Source organism: Equus asinus, chromosome X (assembly GCF_041296235.1).
Source record: "Equus asinus isolate D_3611 breed Donkey chromosome X, EquAss-T2T_v2, whole genome shotgun sequence".
Taxonomy (NCBI): domain Eukaryota; kingdom Metazoa; phylum Chordata; class Mammalia; order Perissodactyla; family Equidae; genus Equus; species Equus asinus.
This window is the reverse complement of record NC_091820.1, coordinates 123,595,595-123,612,680: the sequence shown is the minus strand read 5'-3', so window position 1 is coordinate 123,612,680 and position 17,086 is coordinate 123,595,595. Positions and strand designations below refer to the sequence as shown.

The 17,086-nt window shown below is 50.2% G+C and overlaps 1 long non-coding RNA gene across 1 annotated transcript; it reads right to left on the bottom strand.

The window, feature by feature from the left end:
- Nucleotides 1–711: 711 nt before the first annotated feature.
- Nucleotides 712–12,877, bottom strand: LOC139042704 (uncharacterized). The gene is made up of 4 exons (XR_011499753.1): nucleotides 8,296–12,877; nucleotides 4,359–4,518; nucleotides 3,495–3,634; nucleotides 712–3,281 (listed from the first exon to the last, which is right to left on the bottom strand). It is a non-coding gene; the product is annotated as an uncharacterized lncRNA (long non-coding RNA).
- Between the last annotated feature and the right edge of the window lie 4,209 nt (nucleotides 12,878–17,086).

The following is a 17,086-nucleotide window of genomic DNA, read 5'->3' as shown; positions in this document are numbered from 1 at the left end:
CTGTGACCTTCTGGCCCACAGATAAGATGACCCAAAGGTAGTGCAGGAGAATGTATGTAGGGGACACGAGACACAGCCCTGAACCCACGATGCCCATCACAGCTGTCACACCAAAGTCCCTTTTCCTTCACACTCTCAATTTTTCATTCTACTCTCACAGTGTGCTTATATCTCCACTCGGCACTTATGTGCCCGCCTCAGACTTCAGCAATGGAGAGAAATCAACAGCGAAATATAGGAAAACCAGAGGAGGCGTCCTCTTCTCAAACTGCAACTGTCCACATCCGCTTGCCCCTCCATAGCTGCAGCACCCAACACTGTGCCGACGCCCCTCACCGTTGCGGACAGCACCCACTTCCCTGAGAGTGCAGACAAGGTCCCCTCGAGGCAACATCACCACCCCTGTGAGAGGACCAGAAGGGCAGAGGGGCAGACCACCAAGCAGCAAAACCTTCTCACAGAAACAGGGGAAGGGACAACCAGAGCCACTGACTACATGCTGTCCTATTCAGCAATGAAGAATAGGTGGGCAAAATCCTCCAGCCTGGAGAGCTCACCAGGCACATTCCTGGATATCCAGGCTCATCTGCGCACATCCATGAGGATCTAAATGTCCACGGCCTCATCTACTGTTCATGGACAGGGCCCAGTGACTCTCCTCTTCCTACCAATGTGCAGAGTGTACTCAGCGGAAGAGTGCCGACAGCTCACATGGAAACGCTTGGCTAAAGCTCCAGCCCAACTCCCATCCAGAAATTCAGCATCCCTAATGACTCCTAAGATGCCATCGCCCTGCATGGTGGACGACATTCTGTTCAGCACCTTCATGTCAGAGCACGCAAGCCTGACCGCGGGCCACGGCCAATTTCTCCCCAGGGACCCAGAATTTCCCACACCCCACGTTCGGCCATTGCCGGCACGCGCTTTTTGAGGGACTTGAAAAAGGCAATTGAGTCATGTGATGGTGGAAGGAAGAAGTGTCTGCGTGGTCTGTGGAAATATAACAGCAGCAAGAGCAGCTCGCTTTCATCATTCTCTCCACGGGGACACAGCTCGTCAACAATACGAAAGAGTGACTGGGCACCTCAACCAAGAGCGATTATTCCCCAGAGACAACAGCAGTTCTCTCTCAGAAGACTCCCTCATGTTAATGTTCTACACAACAACGTAGGAGGGCAAAGAGCCAATGTTCCTCGAGCCATTATTCACAGGCTAAGTCAGTGCACAGAATCAGGCAGAAACAGCAAAGCATTCCTCAGCAGCAAAGTCCAAAATACTCCTATTGCACAAGTCAGCAACAGTCCCCATCATCAAAATTTCATCTTGGCCAGAGGGCCGTATGTTCTCATGTCACACTCAACCATCTGCATTGTTATCTATTATCCTCCAGCCATGCTGATCCCTGGTAGTGCCAGGGATGGGCAAGCGGGCAGGAGGCACTCTGGAACATACAAAGGCCAACACGCCTTTGACACTGAGGGAGCATATCCTCCTCTCTGCTTTGTCCTCCTGCTCTGAGAGCAGCTCTACAGAGGACACTCTGTCCAGCCCCCTTCCCAGCTCTAGGCTTCAAGCACCGGAAGCAAGGAGTTAGTCCTTCCATCTTTCCTGATCACAGAACCCCCTTCCCCACGTGAGCCTCCAACCTCCATCATTCTTCTCCTCAAGAGAACAGACAATCAGAAGTGGCTGGAGAACCAGTCATGAAATCTCTTTAGTTCAAGAAGTGTTCCCCCATGTAAACTGCTTCAGCCACAATGGAAAACAGTATGCAAGTTCCTCAAGAAGTAAAAGGAGAGCCACCCCATGATCCGGCAATCCCACCCCTGGGTGTACAGCCAACGGAAACGAAATCACTGTCTCAAAGCCGTGTCTGCACCCCGGTGTTCAATGGCGCGCTCTTCACGACAGCCGACACACGGAACAGGCTCAGTGTCCATCAACAGATCAGTGGGTAAAGAAAATGTGGTACATACATACAATGGAATATTATTCCGCCATAGCCATTTTGCACAGAACAGGGAACCAGTAGAACAAGGAATACACTCCATTTCAGGAGCCTACCCTTAAGGGGTCCAATATAATCCCTTCTCTTTCCAACCCCCACAGCAACAAGAGGAATGAAAAAATACATACGCCAAACGCGACTTTGACATGGAATGCTTCACACCAAAAGCTACAGCACATTAACATTCCCAGGAGTGAGCAGACATTCATGAGTACATGTCTCACTGGGTGAGTGACATGGCTCGCCTCAGAACGAACTCCTGGGAGAGAACCCGATCCCACCTTACAGTCTGAGGAGGGTCAGCTTCTCTTTCCCCGAGAGTCTTGATTTTGAGAATGTCATCAATTAGAGTCACTCTTTTGGAATCCTCAAAGCCGTCACTTGTTTTTAAGTGCCAATACTCAGCAGATTGACCCTGAAACCATTCATCTAGGTCTTTCGCACCCCTCCCGCCGTGAAGTGACCTCAAATGAATGTCCTGGGCAGTGGGCCCTAGTGTATGTGGAAGGGGAAGAAGGCATCGCAGTTACGGTTAAGTTTCACAAGTTGAGTTTTTGACTAGCAACCAGGCCAGTGATGGTCACCGTCATGTCACTTGGTGAAGGAACATGGGCTTGAGCACAGGTATTTCTAAGTATCTCAGGTCTCAGGTTTTCACTGGGCAGACAACATAATGACCCCTATCTTCTGCAAATCTTATGTGATCCAACCAATCAGAAGGATCAATAATGACTTTGAAGTGTCAGTGGGCTGCATAAAGGCAACATACTTTAGTCTCTACTCACAAAGAAATGTGGATTGTTTTCACCCTTGGTGAGTGAACTTCAGCTTCTGTGATGCGACCTTCTGGATGAAACCTGTGCCAATAAAGCAATAGAGGAACCGGGAACCAGAGCCATCCATGAGACTAAAGGGCAGAAGCGTCTTGGAACGCACCTTACCTAGTGCAGATTTGTATCAAGAACTCCCTCCCAATTACCCAAACTCTTCACTTAAGTTTCAACAAATTAACCACCCCCCAGAAAACAAGTGACTTTATACAGACAGGGAACAGAGGAGATCTTGGTGGCACTGCCAGTGAACAAGAAGCCTCCAGCCTGAACTTGGTGCTGAGCCACGTCAGCTTTGACGAAAGGTGTCCACGTTGGCCAGAAAGACTGCAGCTCAGAGAAGGCAAAGTCCGAATTGCCCGGCTTTCCCCTGGCATCACAGGAGAAGTAGAGAAGTTGGTTTCTAGAGAGATTGAAGCAATCGCTGAGGAAATTTGCTGGTCCTGTGAAAGGAAACAAAACATTTCGTTGAAATGATGGCAAAGGTCTCAAGAACTGAAGTGGAAGCGGGGGCTCACAGGGAGGGAGAGGACCTCAACCAAGCCACAAGGGTCTGCTCTAATCTATGGATTCTGGAAGTGCTCAGCTACTTCCTTCAGGACCCGCTGCATGCCGAGCACTTACAAGGATCATCACACTTGATTCTCACAACATACCTGATAGCAAGGTGTGCTCCCCGTCTCCATCTGTGGAAACTCAAGCTCAAATATGAGAGCTAGAGAGGGCCAAGGGTCTTTCTCACTCAGATACCAGAACTCTATTGTCCACGAAACACAACGTCTGGTCTCAGCAACATCTGCTAGGCAACAAAGTGGCCAACAATGTACGGAGGGGTAAGCGCGTGAACAAGTACGGACCTATTCATTACTTCAATTGCTAGACTATGCCTGCAGGGCCACTGCTATATAAATGCTCACCTACCCACAACCGGGGTAGACTGGCAGATTGCCATTGTCTGGCACCCACGTGGTGGACGGGTCTCACCTTCTCCCCCGTTTCCCACTTAGACCCGGTCTTAAATTACATCCAAATCCACGATCTCACACCCGAGATAAAAAGCACATGAGCAATCTCCCACAATCTTTGGATTCCTGAAGGTTGTGTTTGACCGTCCCATCTAGTCCATCCTGCTTCTGCCTGGGCTGGCAAAGGTTTTCCAAAGGATAAGACAGATCAAAACCTTGACGTGAAAATGTCAACATCGGTTCTTTTTGAAATCTGACAGTCTAATAAAGTCAAGGTGGCTGTAACAGTGGCACCCACAGGAAACAGAGGAACACCAATAGGGACTGGAAAAAGATGCCACTGACTAGTCAAGAATTGGTGGTAGACCTAGCATCTCAGCCATGGGGTTCATAAGCAGTGCCCAGGGAGTGCCCCCGACGTTCCCGGAAATTCCCCTCTTAGACACTCAGGGAAGGGATTTCCACACCATCTGAAATAGCGCTACAGCTAACAGGAGATCAGTGCTACCCTCCTCCCAACACCTGTGGCCTCCGATCACACGAGATGGCACTTACTTGTCTGCCTGCTCTTGACTGTTGGTTCCAGTTCCACTCTCTTCTCCGTACAGGCCCACAGGATGACCTGGACTGGACTTTGCCATCACAGGTCCTGAAGGGGATGGTGATGGTAGAAATCTGCAAGGAGACTTGACTTTGGGTGGACAGCCCAGCACAACTGCAGGAAAAACAGTTTACTTGCCAACTCATATAAGTCAAGAGGCTCAGGCGAACTTGTTCTTTCCCTTTTCCTGAGAAATTTCTGAAAATGGTCGGTGAGGCCAGAGGACCCACTCACGCACCTTGTGTGAGGTAGGCCAAAAGAGTGAAAGACACTGTGAGACAGGCGCTCCATGAGTCAAACCACAAGATAAGGCCACTGCTTTAGAGGCCTCATTGCCCCTTCAAGTGAACCAGGGTTCATCCCGCTTTACTCAAACACGGATGGGATTCACTCAACATTATGTTGACAGGTGTGACCAGTGACTTGCTAGAAGCCGGGGGTGGGGGGGGTGGGCGGGGGGGAGGGGTCTCCCAACTCCATTTTTTCTCTTCAGTAATAAGGGAACTGACTCACACATAAAAGGATGGGAACAAACCTTTGGAATGTGTGCCTGCTCTCACTGTGTTCCCAATTACTGACACTTACATGCCACGCAAGATTACGGGTAACAATTCATTCACATGGGTTCTGTCTTCTACTTAATAGACCATGAGATGCACATTAGACAACTGGGTCGTTATATTGGTCTCAGTAATTGGTAAAAGATTAAGTTCAAAGACTGCTAAAACTAGGCATGAGCTAACTGAATTCAGAACAATTTCATGAAGAATTTCATATAGTACATAACGTTACTACCATCCGATATCGAACATAGGTCTTTGAGGACAAAACAACAGAAAAAACTGGACATCTGGAAATACACAGATTGGGGAATTTGCTCTTAATTTGCAATACGTCCTACTGTACTATGGGCAATGGGCACGGATTAAAAGCACCTTCATTCCACACGTAGGTATTGATCCAGGTCTGGGGCTCTGCCTGAAAAGGCAGGACTCACCGGCGAGGTGAGTGAGTGTCCCAATTCCGGAAATTGGTATTCCTGCCAGTACCAACCGCGCAGATAAAGGAAGACCAGCAATACAACCAGTAAAGCAAATACCAGCAATACATCTGTCCCATTTCTAAATGTGATCAAGGTGGATTTAGAGAACACCAATGCCCCACCAATATTCAAGTCATTAAATCATCTCTACATGAGCTAACATACATAATTCAAGTCAGTATCAAGAATCAACCTGCAAGAAGGCTCATAAGCCAACTCAACCATCACCATTACGTAGAGGAAGTAGTTGTTTTCCTTGACAATTCTGAGGTTACTGCCAGGCAATAGTGTCCTCAGGATTTTGAGGAAAACAACAATGTTCCTTTAATTTAATTCTCCCCTTGAATACACAGTGGATGTCGCAGGATGGAGGCATGAGGATAAACACACGGGCACTGTCGATTTCTTAACGCGACATTGTAGCACTTTGAGCCACTAAGGCACAGTCAGCACTTGTGTGCAAAGAGGCAAGGACAGCACCCTTTGACGTGGGGGTGGGGCAATGGCACTCGCAGTCTGGCCCAGGACCTCAAACAGATGGGACAGCAGTGGTCCTGGGGCAGACCGGTCAGGACATGAATTGGCCTATCCTGCTTTTCTGGACACAGAAACTACACAAAACGTTTCTTCTCTGCGACAACACGAGGGAAGGAGGAACCAGGCCAACATTTAAAGAAATGACAACGGAATAAATGCACAATTATTGCCCTCCAGTAATAGACAAAAGCATGCCCGATGACCTGCAAGGGCCATTCCCTCTTAACAGCACTCATTCTGGAGGTGAATTTCCACCTCTGTAAGTGGAAAATGCCCCACGATTTTAGCAGGAAACGCATGAAAAGACTCAGGACAGAACCCAATCGAATAACGCGACACGCAACACACAATGATTGCTGGAAATGAAGTCCCCGAAGAACCCAAATGACTTCCAGTGTTGACCAGTGAGGCGCACTTCCGGGAATTCAGTGTCGTAAAACAGCACCGCTCAGCCAGATCGACAACGTGTGAATTTTTAACATTGAAAACAAACCTTTCTTAATTTTTATTAGAGCTATGAAATAAGAAACCTAAAGGCTAAAATTTCAAAACTTTAATGGTATGAAAAACCCTTAACAGTAAATAAAATGCAAGATTAGGTTAGCGGACCGCTTGAAGCCGCTAAGTGTCGTAAAGCAAAACGCACAGACACAATTAGGACCATTGTGTCCTCATTTGTCAGTCGAAGGTGACATGAAAAACTTTAACACGAAGCTTACGAAAAGGATCAGGACGTTCCTTTAACAGAATAAAATGACCCCAAACGCCATTGTTCCGTAAAACACAATCCCACCCCGGGCCAGGGACGCACGTCAACATACGGTTAAGAGCATTCGCTGTCGTAAAACAACAAGGACTCAGCCAACTGAAAGTTCGGCCCTGTACGTGGAGAGGACCTCAGAACGTTGAGTTTTTAAGAAAAGTTAGGAAGACGGAGAAACACCAGAATAGAACAATATAAATCAGGTCAAACACGCAATTCTATTATAAACTTACGACACTCTATCAGAGGGTACATTCCAGCTCTGTAAATTAAAATTTCCCCGAAACCGTTTAAAGGACGTTTATGGGGGAGGGCCAGGACCTCCTCATTAAACGCATGAGGAAGGGCATGCAAAATTCAGTGCCCAGCAGGGTCCAGTCCTGGCTGACAAGAGTGGCTAAGGGGCCTTCACACAGACTGGAACACTTCTGGTGCTCAGCCGCACAAATCACTTCCCAAAGGGCACACGGAAGAGACTATCGTTTGAAGAATGCTTAGGAAACCCAGCTGAAATCCACATGAAACACATGCAAATGGCCGCAAAATCACGAGGAAGACAAAAACACCCCGCGCTACGGACGGACGAGATTACAGAATGAAACCAGCAATAGAAGCCCCGGGGCCGTGATGCCCCTCAGGGACTCGAAGCAACAAGGGCTCGCCCATCACACCGCTGGGTTTCACACTGGAAAAGCGTAGGGAACACTACACTTTGCATGCAAACACACTGACAGCGTCTGGGCCACTCTCCACTCAGCGCGATGACATTAGGTCCAGAAGGGCTTTGCAGAAATACGTAAAACAGCGTGCAGTGCTGACTGAAGGGGACTCGCGGGGTCAGGGAACAAGCCAAGCCCGAGCTGAGCAGGCCGGCTGTTCACTCTTTCCCCCGACGTTATCAGGGTGTCGTTCTTTTTCAGCCGCACGGGAAGAAGAGCATCCCGAAATGGGAGCAACCAATGAAAGGAAACGCGCACTCACGCTGGGCAGGGAAACCCAAGTCTGCGCTCACAGGCGGCCATGGGCCACCAGCTGTCACCCTCGCACACACGCTCCCTGAGCGCGTCACCTCCCTCTGTCCGAGTCGAAAATCACCGAGATCCCGACCCTGACGAAAGGGCTCACGGAAACGGACAGGACCCAGATTTCCACAAAGACCCGGGGCCAGCCTCCAGCCCGCGACACTGGACAACCAAAGGCCACACCCGCTCCCTGGCCGCCAACGGCCACGGCCCGTCCTGGACCCACGGCCACTCGGCCCTCCGCCCCAGCCCCTTCCTCCTCTCCAAGCTGCAGACACCTCCAGTCCTGAAGACCACCAACAGGGGGGTCAAGGCCCACATCGCCACGAGCAGACGAGCTGAGCCTTCCATCAGGTTGTGCCGCAAGCTCCACCGGGGGCCCGGACGCCGCTAAGGGGCCTTCTCTGCCGTCCACCCAGAAGCCCGCCCGGGGCACACTGCCTGTCAGAGGAGCTGAGCACACACCGTCCCCCCGCTTCCCTCCAATCACCCGACAGACAGCCAAGTAGGAAGTCAAGGGAACTTACACTTTGGGGACAGCAGGAGACGGAGCCGCCATGTTCCCCCATCCTGGAGGGAAACGGTCCACGGAAGCCGCGCTGCACAATCCACATTTTAAAGAGCCCGGTCAAGCATTTCGCTTCCCTGGACAGCGTTCCTTTGGCCCCGCCTTCACACGTCGTCATTGGCGGGTCTGCGACGATTGACAGGGAGACTGGCCACTCGCTCCAGCTCCAAGAGCGCAAACCCCGCTCATGTCCCAAGGCTCTGCTTATTGACTGAAATCTTGGCTCTTCTTGTTCTTTCTTTCTTCTTCTATGTCCATCCCTCAACGCCTAGCTCTGCTTCGAGGCTTTTCACGTATCTTTTCCTTAGTTTCCCGTCTTCTCAGACTTTGGAAATCTTGATCACTCAGGCTCTTCAAGCCTAGCTCCGTGCCATCCTCTTCCAGGAAGCCTTCCATGCTTCACTCCTCCCATCCCCAGCGGTCGATGTGAATTTCCCTTTGCTCTTCGACATGGACATGAAGACACCTCCGAGCGGCGATTCAGGGGAATCCTGCCATCTCTGGGATCGCGGAGTACTTGCTGGGCACAGTGTGAAGGACCCCAAGTTGGCACTCGCAATCTTGGCAAGACGGTTACTGTTGCACACGTTTGGGAAGAGCAGGGAAAAACCAGCAACAGAGTGACTCATAGCAGCCTCCCAGGATTGGTCCCATCAGTGAATTCAAACAACTCCCAACCACCCCTTTCAGGATTTTCATATCCTTTCCTACCTTTCTACCTCTGGAACTCTTGCCCACTCGCCAAGGCCCAGGCATAAGGCACTACCTCTCTGAGTCCTCCTCTGGTTTCACGTTCCCACTCCCAACCCCAAGCAGAGTTCTTTCTTGTGTCGCTGTAGGATGAAAGTTAAGGGCACTTCATTTCTCTGCTGCCAGGTCACTAAGCTTCCTGATTATGAAGGTGAGAGTGGAAACCCCTTTCTTTTCAGGAGGCCATCTGCTGAGGAATTTTTGCAGCTGCTCTCAATTTGAGAGTTGGACGAAAAGAGGGGCGCGGCCCCGCTAGCACTGACTACCTTGAATGATCAACTCACCTGCACTCTCCCTTGGTTGGTGGACCACATAGCCACGGGATGAGGCTCGATGGACTGCACGCTCAGAGTGGACAGTGCCTCTGGGAAGGACACAATAACGCGAACCCTATCCTGCCCACAGAAAAAGTCATTTTCGGCGTGGTGGGGGTGGGGAGGCGGCGAAGGTGTGGGAACAGTGTCATGCCATAGTCCACGGTGTTGCCCTACCCACCACAGTGGTGGCTTTTCTATGTGACCTTGACTGGCCACGGGATGCTCAGATTAAACATGGCTTCTGCTTGTGTCTGGGAGGGTGTTGCGGGAGGAGGTTGGCATTTGAGGAGGTGGCCGCAGTAAGGAAGATTGCCCTCCCCAGGTGCGTGGGCATTATCCAATCCATTGAGGCCTGAATACAACAAAAGGTGGACGAAGGCAGACATGCCTCCTTTTTGCCCGCCTCACTGCTCGAGGTGGAACATCTCATCTCATCTTCTCCTGCCCTTGGCCTGGGATTGATCCCATCGGCTCCCCTGCTTCTCTGGCCTTCAGACCGGGACTAAACTATGCCGCCAGCTTTCCTGGGTTTCCCGCTGGCACACGAGAGACTCTGGGACTTCTCAGCCTCCACAGATGCGTGACCAAAATCCTCATAACAAGTCTCCTTTCCCATAACTTATCATACTCCTATTCTTGCTGTTCCTCTGCATATCTCTGACTAATATACCTTGAATTTCGCATCCGCTGCTGCTGTTAGAGAGGGCTTCCCAGTCCTCAAGTAGATCTCTGAAGAAAGGGCAAAATCCAAAAAGTTAACATGAGTTCCAAACTGTGGATGAGGAAAGGACACACCAGAAACAGACGGCCAGATATCTGGGCAGTGCTCAGAACACAGCCACTGGCCGCGATGGGGGTCTTATCCGCTAGAGTCAAGCTGGTCGTTTGTCAGCGCACAGAAAGCTGATAGCTGACCTCTTCCAGAGCTGGGATCGTGGGTCACACTCTGAGGAAGCTCCAGAGGGCAGGAGAGCTGTGGCAGGCTTTCTCAGCCATCACTGAAGCCATGTGGAGGGAAGAGAGGGGAAACTCCAGCTCCTGATGTGACTCCTGTCTCCAGGATCTGCCAGCTCTCTCAACACCTGGCACTAAGGCTTATCTCTGTGACTGGTTCTGTGGATGGACACATGCTGGGCTCTCTCAGTGCTTGCCACAGGATGGCCAATACCACACAGGTCCTGCTTCTCGGATCACCCATGCCCTCTTGATTTTTATGCCACCAATCTTTCCAGTCCCACTCACACTTCATCCCAGGCCAATGCCCTGGGCTCCTGCCTGTCTGGGAAGATTCGGCATTCGCTACTCACCGACTACTCATTTTGGCTACTGGATCTGTATGCGGGCTGCACCTTTGCTCCCTGGATTCATACACCAGCTCTTCCTCTCATCAGATGGGTAACGTGACATGATTATTGTGCCTCTATTTCTTCATGAGTTAAAGCAGTGAGCCAATAAGAACCGTCTCACTGGGCTGTTCTAAGATGCGTTGAGTTAATGCAAAGCCCTTTCTTGGTGCCTGGTACATACCAAGCTCTCACCTAACTATAGTTGTCATTTTGTTATCATCATCCTTCATGTTTCAAAGCAAACCTGCACTCTTACCTGCGCCATTCCCCCACTAAAGCAGCTCGTATGACTCTGCATTTTCTAATGACCACGGAAAGCACCTTCCAGGTTCCAGGTTCACATCTTCCAGGCACTTTCTAATTCTCCCATTGTTAGTTCCACATCTTTATCACTTTCATGTATGGCCATTTCTGCATGCTAATTGATAAATCTAATCGTCCTAAGTGTTTAGATATATATGCACACATATGTGTATACATATATCATCTCTCCTCTCCAAAGTTACCACAAATTTCTTCTATAGAATAAGATCAGATAGCTCTTTATGTAGCATGGTATGTAGGGGTATTCTGTAAGTACACATGTAGATAGTGAAATAGTGGTTTTCACTGGCAGATCTCCAGATATACTCCCGCTGGAGGAATTCACAAACTCCCTTGTCTGCTGACTGGTTTTGCCAGAAGACTCAATGTCAGTGGTGTTCTGATAGAGAAATTGGCAAACGGTTCTGGGAGATTTGGTTGCGTCCCTCGGGCCAGTCTGTCAGGAGACGAAGCACCAGGCTGAACCGTGTCCTGCCCCAGAGTTGACGTGCTACACAGGAGAGAGAGGAGGCTGTTTCAAGGTCCAGGGAGGAGCAGGTGCACGGGAGCAGGGGTCGGAAACAACATGGCCTCCTCAGGGTAGAATGCACATCGTGGTCTGATTGGAGAAGGGAGTTCAGGATGTAAGATGAGGGGAAAGGCAGTGCAGAGCACACAACCCTGGGTGGGATGTGGAAGGCTTCATTAAGAATTTAAGGCCTTGAGTAACAGATTCCATTTGCTTTAGAAATGTATCATTTGGGTGTCAGTGTGCAGAGTGGATCCAAACAGAGTCATCTGAAAAAGGGAGGCAATATAGTCATAAGGAGGCTGTTAGAGTCGAGGTGGGGGTGAAGGAGTGCTGGAGCTCCTCCAGGTGCCGTGAAGATTAAATGGAAACACGGGCCAACAGGGCGTGCGGTGAAGGTGCAGTGGCAGCCATGTGAAGGACGGGCAGTCAAGGAGTCAGGGGCTACTGCCAGTTTGATGGAGCTGCTGCCTGGATGGATGGCGGTCCCCCCAAGTGAGAAAAGGCACAGCGTATCAAGGGGGGTGGAGAGCCAAGGGGACAGCAGGAAGGCAGCAGAAAATGCCTCCTGTCACAAGTCAAGAAGTACTCATAAAAGCATATGATTGAGAAAAATGGAGGCAACCGCTCAAAAGACATGTGTAGTTTTGGCCTCTGGGATGGGGAACCGAGAGAGCAGAGGAGGGGCAGGAATTCACTGCTTTCACTACAAGCCCTTGTGTACTATTTGATCTTTTAAAAACTATCTATGCGTGTATTCCTTTGATCAAAATTAAAGCTTACGGAAAAGGAATTCGAATTAGAAGGAAATTGGGGGAGGGGACTTTAGGGAGTGGCACATGAGGCCAGATGGCTTCTGCCTTCCTATCTGTCTAATAGTGTATGTAGGTCCTAAAATGTTCCTGAGGTATCACGAGATATGATTTCCGTACTTTCTAAGCAAATCATAGACCATAAGGAAATGCTTTAAAAGTAAAAATGGCCAGTAATCTGCAGGTAGCCCAGATCTTCCTAACTCTAGGGAACTTTGCGTGAGCAATAAGGTGAAAACAAAACAAAGATTGTGATTAACTTTTCAAAACTGAAACACTCAACAAATACCCCATGGTGATCATCCAAGGGTCCCACATTTTAGTGTTGGTCATAACAGCAAGACAGCGGAAATAAACTAAATGTCCAACGCTAGGAGCTTGGCTGAAGAAAAAACGTACATTGATAGACTAGAACACTATGTAGCCATTAAAAATAAGGAGAAATAATTTACCCGGGTGGAATGACTTTAATAGATGTCAAGCCCCCTCACCACCAGCTCGAGCGATTGAACCAGAGACAGAGAGAGAGAGAGAGAGAGAGAGAGAGAGACTGAGTGCACACGTGCACTCACACACTCCACCTGGTTGTAGAGACATAGTGATACCTGGGAACGTGATTGCACTGTGACGAAAAGCCAGGCCGGGGCCTAAGCACTTTCTACACATCATTTCACGTGCTCCTCACAGCAACTCAGAGATGCGGACCGTTATCACCTCCGAGTTGCAGGAGAGGAGCCAGGCACAGAGAAGGATAGTGCCCGAGTGACGAAATACTGCAAACCATATCATCCTGCCCACTGATACCAGACATTCACTGTCATGATTCGTTTTCAGTCGTATCTTTATTACTTGAAGAGTGAGGCCGCCTTTGAAATTTTCGTGTAAAATTCCCTCTCTAAGTGGGCGCGACGGGGGCTGGAATTTGGGGAAAGCAGGGCTGGGCAGTCCATTTCTGCAACCTCAGTCGATCCTCCCAAGTTCTTGCTTGGCACACACTCACGGAGGCTCAGGCGGAGCTCAGAGGCACCTAGAGCGGACGTGAATTCTAACCAGAAGGAGAAGCAGGAACGAAACATCAAAGCATTCCTTATCACAGGGGCTCCAATAAAGCAAGCGGGACTCAATGGGGAGATGTCACTAATAAATACGACTTTCTCCTCAGCACACGCTGGGGTATACCCCTTAACAGAGCAAGATCAATCATGCATATTTCTCAACAGGTCCAGTTAAAAATTTTCACTTGCAAGGAGCACAGGCCGTTGGGTTTGTCTTTCACTTTTCAAATCCTTTCCCCCGATTCACGGCAGGGCTGTTTCTCCCGTCCCACAGCCAGAAGAAGGAGACAGGCAGCGAAAGTCCAGCATCCTCGGACTGATGGCCTGTTCTCCTCCGTGACCCACTCTCACGAGCTGAGTATCTCTGGCAACGTCTGCCGAAGGCTACGTTGGACAGTTACGGGCTGTCTCTGGAGCTCTGCTGACAGTCCCCGAGTGCAACAGGACGCGTCCTTTACCTCAGGCTTTCCTAAGATGTAGTTCTCTGAGAGCACCACGTGGGACAGAGCTCCTCTCTGACACCAGATCAACAGAATTCCTTTTCTACCTTTCTCTATCATTTCCCCCTTCCTTTCCTCCAGGTCCTCTCTCGATAGGACCAGACTTCCGACTCTACAGGCACAGAGGCAGCTTCCGGGCCCTGCACTTCCCTGTGGCTGGTCCACAGCCTGGGCTCTCTGATGTGACCCTTGACCCCTGCCCTGGACACAGTTCCCTCACTGCCTCCACTCTCAAACTGGTGCTCGCACCCTGATGACTACCGGCGTCCGCTTCCCACTCCAGCAACGCAGGCAGCCTCTGTCTAGAATCCTCGTCCCCAGGGTAGGGGTGGGAGTGCTCAGAGACCGGTATCCATTCTGTCTTCGAGACATGACTGACCACAAGTCCCCGGTTTGGGTAGTTTTACTGCAAACCTAAGAGCTGCCCTTCAAATCCTTCCTGAAAACTGCCTGGGAACCCGGAGGCCAAGTTCATAAGCCACATTTGGTTCAACCAAAGAATCTGAAGGATTCAGGGCAAGGTATTGAAGTCTGAAAAGGTGGAGGCTCCACGACAAGCCAGGATGTCAATACTCGGGGGCTTGACTGGATGCTGATGTCTGGCCCTCTGCTGTGTTTCTACCTCAACGACTCCTGTGGTCTGGGGTAGTGAAGCCTCATGATTTTCGGCAGGTCCCAAAGGAGGGGATGTTAGGTAGACAGAAAAATAATATAGACAATAATCACCGGCTGCTCTTTCATTTCCACACAGCCTTCTTCCATTCATACGATTCCAAAAATGCTCCCTCCTGCCATGACTTGATCACTCCACATAAAACCAAGAGGTAACCGGACAGAGACAGCATATACACACCTTCCACCGTCATACTCAGAGCTGAAGTCATGGGGCCTCTGTTTACAGTTAATCTTCTCCCAGTGATGTCTCCTCTTTCTCTTGCTCAGTCATCATCCCAGCGTAATGTGGATATGCTACAATTCCACGACCTAAATGTTGAATTCACCAGCACCACCACTCCGTGCTATTTACATTACTAAAGTAGAGCTGAGAGAATTGAACTAAAGGACGTGCATAAGCAGGGAACAGAGGTAGAGAGTACAGTCCTCATTTCTGCACACAGCCCTGAGGTGGTCCTGTTAGCTATGACTTCTCCATCAACTCCACGGTCCTTTTGCCTTACCCTCTGGGGAGGCTCAGTCCTTCACTCCTGGGGTCTGAGTCCTTGGTGCTCCTTTCTGGGGTTGCAGTACTCTGTCGGGACCTACTCAGGACTGGAGGATAAGAAGCCACCTGAGGGGACCCCCTGAGTCTCATCCGTATTCCTCCTCGGCCTCATTCTATAGCGTAAACACCACAAGCACCTGTTTTGAGAGGCTCCAGCAGCTAAGAGCGGCTTCAAGTATAGTGGAACCAATATTTCCTCCCATACGGGATGGGTTTCTTCCTAGGGGACCAGAACCTCTAACCAGCAGAGAGCAGAGTTGCAGGGCGGGGAGGTCAAACTGTGGCAGATGAGTCAAGTGTGTGTCCGAGGGGAGATCCAATAGCTTCCATTTGTGTCTTCTGACCCTAATACCCTTTCTCCAGGGCACAGGCAGCCAGTGTGGGGGCAGGTATAGGAGACGGACACCTGTCTCCACCGGGAGACTTCTCGAGTCGAAGGCTGGCTGGAGCACCCTGTTCCAGCAGGGAGAGCAGGGACCACAGCGAGGAAGACTTAGGAAGAGAAGGATGGGGGTAAACTCCTACTCCCTGCCTGCTCCCTGCCTCCCTGGAATTCGGTCGCATCAAGGCATGCATGAGTAGACCGAGGTGAGGTGAAGGAAGGAGCACCCATGGTGCTCAGCCCAGGCCATGCCCTCACATGCCACCAGAGGCAGCCCTGTCTGCACATCCCAACAGAGGCAGACCTGCCCCTACGTCCCACCAGGGTAGACCTGCCCTCACATCCCAGCACAGGAGGCACGGCCCTCACATCCCACCCCAGGCAGCCCTGCCCTCACATCCCACCCCAGGCAGCCCTGCCCTCACATCCCACCCCAGGCAGCCCTGCCCTCACATCCCACCATTGGCAGCCCTGGCTCTTCTTGGCCCACAGGGGCTCTTCTCCTCTGTCGTGTGGGCTCACCAGCAGTGCCATATCCCACTCATGGTCTGCCACCAGCATCTACTCACATACACTTTCTAGGAGCTACTCTGTCATTCCAATGACACAAAGCAGGTATGTCCCCACTGAAAAGGAGTGTGCAACAAGGAATCCACGTGGTGCATTCACGGGGCGGGGTTGTGGCCGGGTTTCCTTCCTCACACAATTCCTCGCCTTGCCTTGCCTTTACAATGAAGCAGCACCGCTGCAGGGAGTGCAAATTCCTCCCCCCCGTATGGGGAATAACCCTGGGCAGCATCTACCAAAGCGAAACATAAGCATCCCTTGTGACCCAGCAATGGGAACCCCAAGTTCTTTACCCCGCACAAATGTGTACAGATGTTCAACCAAAGATATGTACAAGATCTGACTGCATAGAGCAAGGAGGAAGAAGAGACACTACTGACGGGGCCATTAGAATAATCCGGGAGAGTGGTAATGGAGGCTCAGACAAGGGCAGTGACAGCGGAGGTGCAATGACCCGGGCACATTCTGGTTGCTGTTGAACGTAGAGCCGAGGATTTGCTGACGGAGCTAATGTGGGCCATGAGGAAACGTGGTCATTGAGGAGGTCACCACGGTGTTTGGCTTGGACAATAGGAAGGAAAGAACTACCACTTGTCGAGATGGGGGAGACAAGGAAACAGCAGTTTGGGAATAAGAAAAAGCAACCAAAGGCTTAGTAAATAAACCCTTAACAAATACTAAATAATTCTATTTATTTTCAAAAGGAAGCCTATAAACTCAGCGCAAATGTTTCCCTTAAATGTGCCAATACATGAAAGATACATTAATTCGTGAATTCCAACTCTGAAGTCATTATTCAACTACGTATTTTAAAGCGGAACAACAGGTGCCAAATCGGCTTTGGGCCGAGCTGTTGTGGGAATCCACGGGGTTGACCTGCACCATTATCTCATAAAAACACAGGACTTAAGAAACTGAAGTGAGTGTCATTGCCCTGACTAAATGGTACATGAAGTTAGACAAAGTG